We start from the raw sequence: 13,412 nt of genomic DNA on the forward strand, positions 1-13,412 counted from the left end.
TTGTGTGAACAATTCGTCATAATAAATCTCCTTTTATATATGCTATTGGTTTTGTTTCTCTGAAGAACTCCAGCTAAATACAAACCTATATAAGCAAACTACCTTCCCTGGCACAGAGAGAAGAAAATTTGCCTTCTGTCTTAGGTAGATATGGGTCTTGTAAGGCTTGGAGTTTATATGATTTAGGGAACCCTCTTAATGAAAAAGGATACAAAAAAACCTTACTCTTGCACATTTTACAATATATGATCATGTAACACTATCCTATGACCACACCCCCAATCTTTGTAAGTGATCCATGTACATGAGGGGGCATGCAATTTAGGCTTTCATAGATTGTGGATAATTCCATCTCTTCTTTTGCCTGTATCCTGGACACTCTGGAGTGGAGGCCATCCACCCCTTGCTTGGTTACTCTATTTAAATTCGTGAGGAAGCTGAGTTCCTTGAAGATCTAGATCAACTTTAATTTTATGAAAAATTAAAACATTTGACAAAATAACTAACAAAAAATATCTGGGTTATTTACTTTGGGGACTGTTTTACTAGCTTTATCCAAGGATTAAAAATGAAAACATTGGAGATGGTGTCCACAACAGGTATATAACAATACTAACGCAAATTTCATAAAGATACTGCAGCATTGCACAGTATAGCTAGCGTCTAAAGTCATGTTAGAAAACTGCTTAGGAGCCATTTCTCCTCCAACTGTTTGCAAGTAACGAATGTTTTGGGTACATACAATATATTATTAAATTTGCAAGTAAATATTTGCTGCCAGCTCTATGCATTGGCTTCATGCAATATGTTCAATAGCATTTGAGACTAAGCCCCACAGCAGGAGACTTTGGCAACTGGTTCACTCCATCTAAAGTAATCCTAGAGCAGAGAACTTTCCAGTTCAGAAAGGAATGTATAACATATTATAAGTTACCATTTAAAAATAAAGCATGCAGCATACCAAGCTCTATATAATATACTTTATTTTCCTTTTTGCTCCACACTTCCACTAGATGAGTGATGCAACAAAGAAACCTCTGTATGACTGTGCATTATGCTTAAATAAATGGTAAATGTCATGTATATGGTATTACATTTTTTCCTACAAAAATCACTAATAATTGTTGTTTTACCAAGTGTCCATGTTATCAATTGTGATTCTTCCCCCCCCCACTATGTGGTATCATTTACCAAGAAGCATAGCCAAACACAAGCACAGACTTAGTATGTGAAAGATCATTTTACACTGAGCCCAGACATGCGATCCAGTGGACGTATTGTAAAATTATTCATATCTTCTGGATTGAAAGCCAGAGACAAAGGGCAGGGATTATTGTTACACCTAAGTGTGAATTATCCTAAAGCAAATTGGAAACAAGATTTATTCTATACTACAATTACTAATGTTCTCTCTTAAGCATTAACAAGATTCTGGGGTTTTACTGGACAATTGTCTTCCTCTGGGACTTATTGAACCAAATGAAAATGAGATATTTTATGGTTTCATTTTTACACAAGGGCCAAGAGTGTCCACTACGAAACAAAAACTACTGTGAGTGCATGTTGATGCCCATTGAGTAAACACCCTGTTTATTCATTAATGAGAATGATGTCACCAATCAATAGAAAACCTGTTTTATGGAAAACTAGTTTTCTATTGATCAAAGAGGTTACAACCTTTTCGTGCTATTTTGACTTAACAAAGTATTCCAATGGCTTTATTCCTACATGAAAAAAAAGCCTCATAAAAGTCTCACCTCTCAAAAACTCTAAAAATCCCCCATTCCACATTACAACATTGCCAATAGGATTTCTTCTTTTCTGTTTTTTGTTCCTTTCATTAGCCTAGTTTTTCTATTTTATTTTCCTCCTTTTTAACAATCATACCTCATCTCTTAGTTTTCCTTCTCTTAAGATGGCAGATTTTCCCTTTCCATGATTCATTTAATTTTCATTACTTTCATCTTATTTTGTGCACATATTCTAATTGATTTCAATACCCACCCCCATACTGTAGACAGATCTAAGAATCTAAGGAAGCATTTTTATCTTCTACCAAGTCAGCTCTTCTTTGGAAGTGTCAATGATTGACAACAGGGACTACTGAGGGTGGTGTTGAGTCAGCAGAACCAGTATAAGATGAATAAGGTATGGGAATGTCAAATGTGGAAGAAAGGGGAAGCTGAAATAAGGGACTAAACTAAATAACAAAAAAAGTAACTGATTAAAGCTGAGTTTCCCAAATTCTAGGTAGCCATAACTACAGGTTTAAATGAAATAAACGTTCTATTTGAAATCATTCATTTAAAACATGACTCTGTATTACATTACGAGTTGTTAGTCCAACCTCATATGTCACCTTAAATGTGCAAGTTTATACTCTTAAAATTGTTTGCCTGTACAATGTGTATTAACCTTGTTTTAGCCTCATGACTATCTTACATATGTTTGATCAGAAGAAAGGTAGATTTAAGTGGAAAGAATCCTTTTGAAAACCTTTTGTTTATTCAGGTGATGAAACAATACATCCTGAATGTCACTTTGTTCGTGACCACTTGAATATGGCAGAGACTTGTAAGGACTAAACGGCAAGATTTTCCTGTTTACCCACATCCCTAGTTTAGCCATAGGGTTGTACAGAAGGATATTGTTTTCTTTAACAAAACCGTACAGGGCCGGCCCCCTGGCTCAGCAGTTAAGTGCTGCTTCTCCGCCCATGCTGAGGTTGCATCCCAGATACAGCAGCTAGAAGGATGTGCAACTATGACATACAACTATCTACTGGGGCTTTGGGAAAAAAAGGAGGAGGATTGGCAATAGATGTTAGCTCAGAGCCGGTCTTCCTTAGCAAAAAGAGGAGGATTAGCATGAATGTTAGCTCAGGGCTGATCTTCCTCACACACACACACACAAAAAAACCCATACAGAAAATTCTAGTGCAGAAAGGTTCTGATAGAAGAAATAGTTAAGAAGTTTTGATATGTACCCTAATCTCCTATCTCTACTAAAGACTCAGAGAAGGCTCTAAACATACATCAGTCGGTTTATATTTTAAATTGGATCCTGAAATTGGATCTTGAAATTCATTGGTTTACTGAAAACAAATATAACTTATGCATCGTTTTTACATATTTTAAATATATAATCTATGTATTACAAAATGCCCTATCAGTTAAATTTTATTATCCCCATATTATGGATGAGGAAACTAAGTCTCTGCAAGGTTAGTTAATATATTTGATTAAAATTAATAGTAAATAATGGAACAAAAATAGTAAGTCAAGTTTCAATGACATATTCTGTTAATATCGATGGATTAAAAATATTGTCTGGTTTAAAGGCAATTTAAACTTTCTAATCTTGAAATTTAATCTTGGAGTCTATGTCAGATTGGATTACTCCCGAGAAATTGGTCTTGTCAAATTTGTCTGGCCAAATCATGCAGTAGGAACATGGAACACTGGACTCACCACGCAGGAGATGTGACTGTGTTCTGGCAGTCCTTGACCAATCAGAACAAATAAATTTTTCATCATTGGTCGAAGGGACTCAGGTTTAACATGTCCATTAATCACATTAGGAGCTGTACCTATGAAACATAAATTTTGTTTTAATGTAATATAAACTTTTGCCTGTAAGCTGTTCAGCAGGGAGCTCATCTTAGATTCTACTCTCAGAGGGAAATGCAGACAATGTTCAAAGAAAACTCAACCATGCGCAAGTTAAGGGCTGCATAACTGAATCCTGCTATGCAAGGAGAACTGAGTATCCAAAAGGTTTGGGTGACTAGGTAAGTAACGAGTAAATTTTGGGGGAGAAAGAAAAAGCCCGTAGGCCACATATTGCTCAGGCTCCTGATACTTAAATTTTATCTAGAGTCTGCCATTCATCAAAAAACTTAGACATTTTAACATATAAAACTATCTTAGAATTTAAAAAAAAAATCACTGAACAATAATTTTTTAAATTAGAAGATACAAGTTAAATCACAAAAGGAAAAATATATGAATTATTTATAAATTAAGAAAAATACTGCTTCACCAGCCAAATCAAATAAAGACATACCATTTGTTGCTTACCAGACAAAAAAAAGACAGTTCTCGATGTTGGTCATACATTTCAAATTTAAACAGGCATGACTTGCTGAAAACAACTGGACACTTGTAGCAGCAATTTCTCATGCTGTTCAGCCTAAGAAGATGATTGGACAAATAGGCAAATGTGTATGTACACACATATTTGACTACAAAGAAAAAAATCTAAATGTTTTAGCAGTTTGGTAATAGTTGAATACATTTTGGAGCATGTATAATTGATTATCATGTAGCCATTAAAAATGATCATGAAAACCATACACATGAACACACATAGAAAGATGGCCTAATGTACTATTAAGTAGAAAACATTTTCAAAAAAAATGTGTGTAGTATGATCCCTTTAAAAAAAAGTCTATATAATACATATTTTACAGAAAAGAATCTGGAATGATTTATCCAAATCTATCAGTTTTTATCTCAGAAGAGTGAGATAAATCCTTTCTTCTTTTTGATTATCTGTATCATCTAAATTTCTACAGCAAATACCAATGGGACTTATAATAAAACATTTTTATTGAACATATTAAAATAAGATTAAATTATGAAGTTATACGGATACAAAGGGTTTAGGAGCAAGCAACTAGGATTAATAATTTAATAAAAGAACTATGTATAAAAGGTGTTCTAAGTTAGAATTTATATGTTCTATTCCAACTTTTCAAAGGAAGGAATTTTTCCTGTCAGCAAGTGATAGATGTAAACAAGGCTCTAAAACTAATTTTCATCAATCACTGAAAGAAAAGGTGAAACATAAATAATCCATATTCTAAAATCTAATGAGATTCACATGCTTTAGATACACAAATGTAACTAACTTTTGTGGAATGCCTGCTCTTTGTTGCACACACTTCTTTTGTGAACATATTGAAGGCCCTACCACATGAGAGGCAGCATTATTATCCCTAATTTCTGAATGAGAAAAAAATGGCTCTATCAAATTAACTATTGAGTGTATTATAGGGGAATATCATGGAGGACGTTGTCCACTACTGCATTAGCAGTCTGTCAGAATCAACTTTGAAGATGTTTAAAACCACAGATTCCTAGGCCCTACCCCAGATCTGCTGAATCTGAATCCCCTAGGCTATTTGAATAATTAGGGTGGGAATCATTAGACAGTATCACTCAGAATGTCCTTTAAAAGATTTAAGGTAGAAATCTCTCTCTAATCGGAATTTTCCTCTCCTGAGATATTGATCTTTAAGCAAGTATGGTCATTAAATCTAGCAAGAGAGGCCTGAGCTCTGGGCCTCACCCTTTAGTGGGCCTTCATCTTGCAACAGAAAAATTAAATTTCTTAAAGAGTATTCCAATTCATAGTTCTGGAGAAACACATGAATTAGTAGAGTATTCAAAACTGTTGCATCTGGTAGCTCAGAAATATTTTGCAATATTATTGCTCTTAAATGTGTGTGTGGGGGCTGGCCCCGGGGCTTAGCGGATAAGTGCACGCGCTCTGCTGCTGGTGGCCCGGGTTCGGATCCCGGCCGCACACTGATGCACTGCTTCCCCAGCCATGCTGAGGCCGCGTCCCACATACAGCAACTAGAAGGATGTGCAGCTATGACATGCAACTATCTACTGGGGCTTTGGGGGAAAAATAAATAAATAAATAAAATTAATGTGTGTGTGGGTGTGTATATATATACATATACATAGATAGATATAGTGTGTAAATTTTTTTGATTTTGTCATTTTGAAAGTATTTAGTCAAATTAGAAGGTCATAATTTATTTAAAATGCTGGAGTGATTTTAACTTTTAAATATTTGGACATGTATGAGCTTCCATGTGTAGTCTTGACCAAATGTTATTGTTGGGTCTGCTTTCAGCCAATGTACTGTATAAATCTGATCATGCTTCTAGTTTTCAGCAACTCAGCTCTAAATCTGTGATGCCCACCTTAGTGAGAATGGGGCCATAAGACCTACCTTTCTATGCAGTGAATTTCCTGCTTGTCTTGCCTGACTATCCTAACTTTATTTTTCCATTGCTCTTTAAAAAATGTTTTGCATTGATTTATCTATCTATTGATACATTGATCTAATAATATATGATCTTATTGAATTCTATGTATATTTATAAGCAACTATAAAGTTTTTGAGAAATGAAAGGTTAGAAAGAAAAGGGGGGGAGGTATAGAAAAAGAAAGAAGAGAGAAAGGAAAATTTGTCCAAGTTAATTAACTATAAAATACTAGTAATAGAGTACAAATTTAAATGCAGTTCTGTCTTCAATTTCAATTCACCTTCCATTGTATCACAGTCGGTGTGTTTTGTTTTGTTTTGTTTTGTGAGGAAGATCAGCCCTGAGCTAACATCTGATGCCAATCCTCTTCTTTTTGCCAAGGAAGATTGGCCCTGGGCTAACATCTGTGGCCATCTTCCTCTACTTTATATGGGACACCACCACAGCATGGCTTGACAAACTGTGCGTCGGTTCACGCCCAGGATCCCAACCAGCGAACCCTGGGCGGCAGAAGCAGAGCGCGTGCGCTTAACCAATACGCCACTGGGCTGGCCCCAGTTGTTGGTGTGTTTTTATTAGCCAATATCATTGTCAAAGGATATGCTGCAATACGATATGGAAGTTATTTTTCCAGATAAATTGAAATGCCAATTTAAAAAATGGTAAACATTTTATGGAAAAAACCTTTTAAAACCTATTAAGCATTCACATGCTTTAGGATTATCATTATAAACATCAATCATTGTTGTATGTTATTTCCTTATGCACTTAACGGTACTTAGAATGCAGCACTGAACAGTAAAAGACAACAATTCCTGTTCTCTTATTTTCTAGGGGGATACGGACGTTAAGAAAAAGCATTTAAAAAAAATAAGTATATATAGTATGCTACATGGTGGTTAGTATGGAAAAAAGAAAAAGCAGATGAAGGCAAAGAAGACTGAGAGTCCTGAGGAAGCCGAGTGGGAAACAGAGCACTCAGGTAAGCCTCACTGAGAAGGTAAGAGCTGAATAAAAACCTGATAAAGGGGATATAATTATCCAAGTGGACATCCGGGAGAAGTGCATTCTAGGTGGAAATAATGGCTGATGGCAAAGGCAGGAATAAACCGGAGCTCATGAGGCAGTAGAATAAGCAACATCCCTAATCTATCTTTCCTGCATCAAATTGGGTCTTTTATTCACCAGCTGATCAATGACGCTGTTTATCTACAACATGGTGTTACTTTCTGGCTTACACTCTTGAGGCAACCATAGGAAAGTGTTTGTAATGTGACCGCTCACATAGCATGGCCTTGGTCATGAGTGCCACCCTTCTGGAAGCCAGTGGATAACTGGGCTCCATGAGCTTGCCTACCTCGCCCAGACTCAGTACCAGCAGATGCCACTCTGCTGGTCCAACCTCCCCGAAGTCGTCATTATCCTCAGTTTCTCTGTAGGCCCTGGAGGGCAGAGCCAACAACAGCCCCTCCTATGTTCCAGGTGGCTTATGGTACACTCTGAAAGGATTTTAAAAGTCTACTCATTCATGTGTTCCAGGTAAGTAAGGCTTTTAGGGGAGAGATTTAAATATGGAAGCTGTCCTCCAATTTTTCTGACACAATCCCTCTGGATTTTCCATGTCCAGTGAGAGAATTGCTGGAAGATCAGGATCATAGTTTCAGAAACCCTTGAAAATTTTTACCTGTCTGGTTGCTTGGAACCAAAGGAGGCATTTCATAACTGCAACTTGGTACATTATGCTATGACTCTCCGGGAACAGAACACTGCCTTACAATATCAAAGTCTATTTTGCAACTCTGAGTCATCAATATTCAAGCAAATTTTCAGAAATACATTCATGATATTGGCAGATTGTCTGCAATTTTTATTCTTATGAGAATGATTTCTTGTTTGTTCTTATGCTAGCAAAATTTCTGCCACCTACAATCTTCTCCCTTCCCTTTACCCCTTTCTTACTTGCTGTTTATGATATGAAAAGAGTTTTAGACTGGAAGTCAGTAGACCTATTTGTGGTTTATTTTGTTATAAATTCACTTTTTTTTTTTTTCCAAGGAAGATCAGCCCTGAGCTAACATCCATGCCAATCCTCCTCTTTTTGCTGAGGAAGACTGGCTCTGAGATAACATCTATTGCCAATCCTCCTCCTTTTTTCCCCCAAAGCCCCAGTAGACAGTTGTATGTCATAGCTGCACATCCTTCTAGTTGCTGTATGTGGGACGCGGCCTCAGCATGGCTGGAGAAGCGGTGTGTTGGTGCACGCCCAGGATCTGAACCCGGGCTGCCAGTAGCAGAGCACGCACACTTAACCGCTAAGCCATGGGGCCGGCCCCATAAATTCATTTTTTAATCTCAGGCAAATGATTTAACTTCTAAAGGGAATCAGAATATGCCACCCCAAAATATGCCACTTTGGTGTATAGATTATTTTAAGCTGAAGACATTTGAGATTCAACAGATGCAAAAAAAAAAAAAAGAAAGGAAGGAAGGAAGGAAGGAGGGAGGGAGAGAGGGAAGAAAGAAAGGAAGGAAGGAAAGCCTTCTCCAAGCTTCCTTTATCTGACTAAAAGCAGCAACTTCTGGGAAGTAAGAATGTGATAAAAACCTAACCCGAATCTTTTCTCCAGGGGGGTTTGATGGCCCTGAAGGAGATGGGAAGACCACTTATACCTGTATAGACAAACATTATTACAAGCTTTCTTGTCTCCTGTTTGTTCTCCCAAAAATCTGTTTATCTTGCCAAAAAAATCTTTTGTTTCCCAAGTACCTTTCTGCTTCCTCCTCTTAACTATTTCAGGTGACACATAAGCCCCAAATTCTAACCACCTCTCTGAGTTACTCATCACTGAGTTCTCCCATGTGTGAGTTGCATGCGTAAAGTTTTTTTTTCTGTTAATCTGTCTTTTGTCAGTTTAATTTGCAATGCCATATAACTGAACCTAAGAGAGTAGAGGAAGTTTTTCCTCCCCTGTAGTTCTTTGAACTTTAGTTCTCTCAAACCTGTAATGGGAATGTCAACAACCACCTCACAAAATTATTTTGAGTACCACATAAGAATTACATTAAAGGGTGTTGAGAATGATTAAGTCTACATGGAAGCCTAACCAGTTTACTAAAGACATGAGTTTTAGTAAAATGAAATGTGATGCTGGACTTGTTAAGCTCCCTGGAAGACTAATTTAATTTAATCATAAAATAACATTATTAATTGCTATTAGATTACTATCTTGCTCCTAGAAAATGGTTTCAGGAACTTTTTCTAGAAACCAGACACAGTGATAACAGGTAGACCAAAACTGGGCATCCGTGACCAATACCATTAGTAAAGTAAAATTCAGGAGAAATTGAACGCCTTCAAGTTTGTCCTCACTGCAGTGTGACTGCTGTGGGAAATCTTGCAGCCTCTCTCTTTAAGAGGCAAAACCTTTGTGATTACAAAGAGAACAGTTGAACTTAAAAAAAGTGTTATATGTTCACCTTGTGATAAAAAATTCTATTGTTTAGAAATTGTCTCTCTCTCCCTTCCTTACTCAGCTTGCTACCACCTCTGGAACTAGAAATCATCTAGTACATATAGTGTCTTGAGAAGAATCTTTGATTTTTAACATCAGTGTTGAAAATTAGAAAAAAATGGCATTAATTAATAGGCTTACTTCCCACCCACTTTGAATTCCCCTTTGATTTATTTTAAAATGGTTCTCCTTTGGTTTGTACCTGTGAAGAAGGCTTTTTTTGGTAGGAGTTTGCTTCATCTATCTAGGAAGTCCTGCAAAAGCTCACTGGTATTTCACATCTCAGAGCCAGGCATGTGCAAATCTCTACTCATGATAAAAAAGAAGGAAATATCCACAAAGGTACTGGGCTCCATCTGGTGTAAACTACTGACTATGAGAGAGAGAATAATCTATTGTGGAATTTACAGGACCTTTTGTTTTTATCTTTCTTTCTGTATTTCTTTCAAATATAGCTTCTGTGGTGAGGCTGGAGGAGAAAAGGAAGGGACTAGTCAGGGAAGGGAGGAGGAAAAAGGGCTAGGGGACATATCAAAGCTGGAAAGATAATCTTGCAATGCATCTTACAGGAAATCCTCCTTTTGAGTCAGACGGAGCTGATAAAACTCCAAGCTTTCTGGGTTGACGGAGTGGGGAAGAGGCAGAAAGAAACATTGCCCTTTCACCTTGGGAATTACAGAACCTGAGGCTCTCAGGTGAAAAACTAATGAGTGAATCAAGCGAAATGCATGATTACATTCTCTAACGCTTTGATTTGAGGGCAGTTTTTATTAAATCACGAACGACATTATTGCCCATCCCCAAGCAAAGAGTAGGAAAGTGGAGTGCTTGTTCCCCAAGGAAAGCAAAACCAATACAGTATCTCTTTTTGGTGGCACTGACGACTGCTTTCTACTTTCTAAAAGTGGTATCAGTAGTTTAAAAATCCCTTGTGTAGGGAGAATAGTCTTGCATTTAAAAAACAAAAAACATATATAACAGTTTAGACTTGGAAGTAATCACACGCCCATTTGGGTAAAGATGGTTTATTTTTTTTGGTTCCAGAGCCTCTCATGCTTCTATCGTACAGGGATGCATTTATATTTGTTATATACACATATGTGCATAGACATTCAAATACAAATATGAAAAATTCTATTGAAAGGATAAAGAAACAAATGATTATTTGTAGCATGTGAGCTCTAAAGCAGTATTTCACAGAGTATTATCCAGGGACAAGCTCCATCAGAATTACCTGGAGATGTCTATTAAAATGCAAATTTTTAGGTGGCTGCAGACTCAGTGAATCAAAATGTCTGCCGTGGGTCCTGGTTTGTGCCTGAGTGGGGCCTGAGGGGCGTCCCTAGCAAGCAAATCAGGTTATTCTTATGTATTAAAGTTCACAAACATTAAAGTTTGTGAACCATGGCTCTAAATGTGTCTTGGGATCTAATTGTATCTCAAACTGATGTGTGCAAATCAGTACACATTTATTGAACACTGTATTAACTCTTACAGGTGACAGATATTAGATATTCTGACACAGAATTCAGGTAGCCACAGGAAAATAAGAATGTGCACATCTCAGAAAAGAATTCCTGCGCCTTAGTGTAGACGTTGCTGCTGTTGAGTCTGTATATAATGCAGCCACTCCATCTTCAGCGATCACTGCACAGGGGCAGTGAAGCAACCTGGTAGGGATTCAGTTACAATGTACAAGTCTGAAAATATCTGAGCAAAGAAATCACATAAAATAATTTCCCAAAGACGAAATATGGGAGCTCTACTGCTGAATGAATTGCTATCTCTTGCATTTATTAAGTACCTTCCGCATGCAAAGTCTGTTCAGAAAGATTTTGTTATTTTCATCCTCATAGGCACAAATCATAGTATTTTCTTTTGGTAAATTCATACCCAACCTGATTCTGGCACCGGGAATGCAGGAGAAGTAAAAGAAAAACTCTGACCTTGGCTTGGCAGAATAGAAGGCTGAAACTGCTTGAAATTGGGGATTATCTACAGGTTTTCTAAACTTTCCATTTTATGAGTGATAATAAGTAATTAGGTATATGTTTATTAATCCATGTATAGATTAACGACTATGTCCATTACTTCCAAATATTTTAAACAATAGGATTTAGACATAGAAAAATAGGCATGTCCGAAAAACACTCCTCTAGCAGAAAAGAAATTGTGTGGTGATTGTTTGGCAGTATGTTACATAAATGCACAAAATATGCGTGCAATGTTACTGAAAGTCCAGGGCAAAATGTCTGATGATATGCCATTATTAGTCTCAATAGCTTTACTCAACTTTGCTTCAAGCAAAAAGAGAATAAGCAAACATCTGAAACTTCTGTGAGTTATAAAGGAGAAAACTGAAATGCTGGAAGTCCAAACATGGTAAATGATGGTAGTGAGTAAAACTGGGAAATGAGAGAGGCAACAAGGGGGTGAGGCATCGCTAACTGAACAATGTTGAATAATTGCATTATGCGGTATTTGAATTTATGCTTTATCTCTTAATTATTCCTGTCATTCCATCCATTGTTCTCCTACTTTCCAGGAGAACAGAAATTAATAGCCAGACTCCTTAAAGAAGTAGATTCTGTCCCCTTGTTCCTTAGCACCATCTGCATCATCAGTAAAGCAGATGTCTGATAAGGCAGCTATTCTGAGCACACGGAACTGAGGGAGGCTCCCCTCCCCAGGAAAGGCTTTCTCCTGAAAGCTCTTGAAATAACCCTCTTTTGCCCTTCCACCTGCCAGAATTCTGTGAATTTGAGTTTCTTCACTAAAGCTGACTTAGAGAATCAGATGAACAAGTAGAATCACCAGGTTTAAATTCATCCCGGGGACTGAACCAAAAATGTAAAGGAAATTTCCATTGTGTCTGCTGTCATTCAATATTGCAGAGAAAGAGGAATGTGAAAGCTTTTCTGCAGTTCAGCCTATCTCTAGGAATATCTAGAGATACGAATATTTAAAATTATACAGAACTCAGTTTCCTTTTAACCAATGCCTGCTGAATGCAGACACCGGACTGCGAGAAGGGGCGATATGATCACATAAGTATTCTGAAGGGACAGACCATATTTCAGCCTCCTCTGTGTTACTTTCAAATGCATGGTAGTGGTGGGGGAAACCCTAAGTCTTAGAGATTCATGTTAAAATACATTCCACTAGTATCAGATCTGAATAGACTCCTCAATAGAAATGTTTTCCTTTAAGACTAGACTAATAAAAAATGAGACAATTAGATGCCATCTTATGGAATAATCTAGTATGTGCTTGTCTTGTTCCCAGTACCTACACTCATTTCAAAGAAAACCTGAAAAGAGTAGACTAATATGATCAGTCAGAGTACATTGCATTTAAAGGAAGCTTGGGTTCATCCTGAATATTGTTCATCATTCTCTCTGGACTCTGAAGTTGAAGAGCCCTGAGTTAATTTAAGAGCTAGCAATTCTGATGGGTAGCAATTGGGAAAGTTATATGTGTGCACATTCACACACACATACATATACACATATACATATACACTCAAATGTGTTGGATGCCAAATTAAATTAGATATGGTTAATAAGATCCTTGGTATACTCCTATCTGACATCAATTTATCTCACACCAATAATTCTATTCTTATTTATTACCATTATTTGTGCTTTTTCAATACTCATTCCTCTTTTCTTCCCGTTGAATTGTTTTCTACATAAACATTGATCTTGCTTTAGCTTTTATGACAGTTTCATTCAGGGGCTTGGATGAATTATAGCCATAATTATTCCTCTGACCCAAGATGTTTCAGAAAATTTGAGTACAGAGCAAAATAACCGTATATGCAGTTAGTTATAACT

Source organism: Ceratotherium simum, chromosome 2 (assembly GCF_057802395.1).
Source record: "Ceratotherium simum simum isolate JZ-2026a chromosome 2, ASM5780239v1, whole genome shotgun sequence".
Classification (NCBI taxonomy): Eukaryota; Metazoa; Chordata; class Mammalia; order Perissodactyla; family Rhinocerotidae; genus Ceratotherium; species Ceratotherium simum.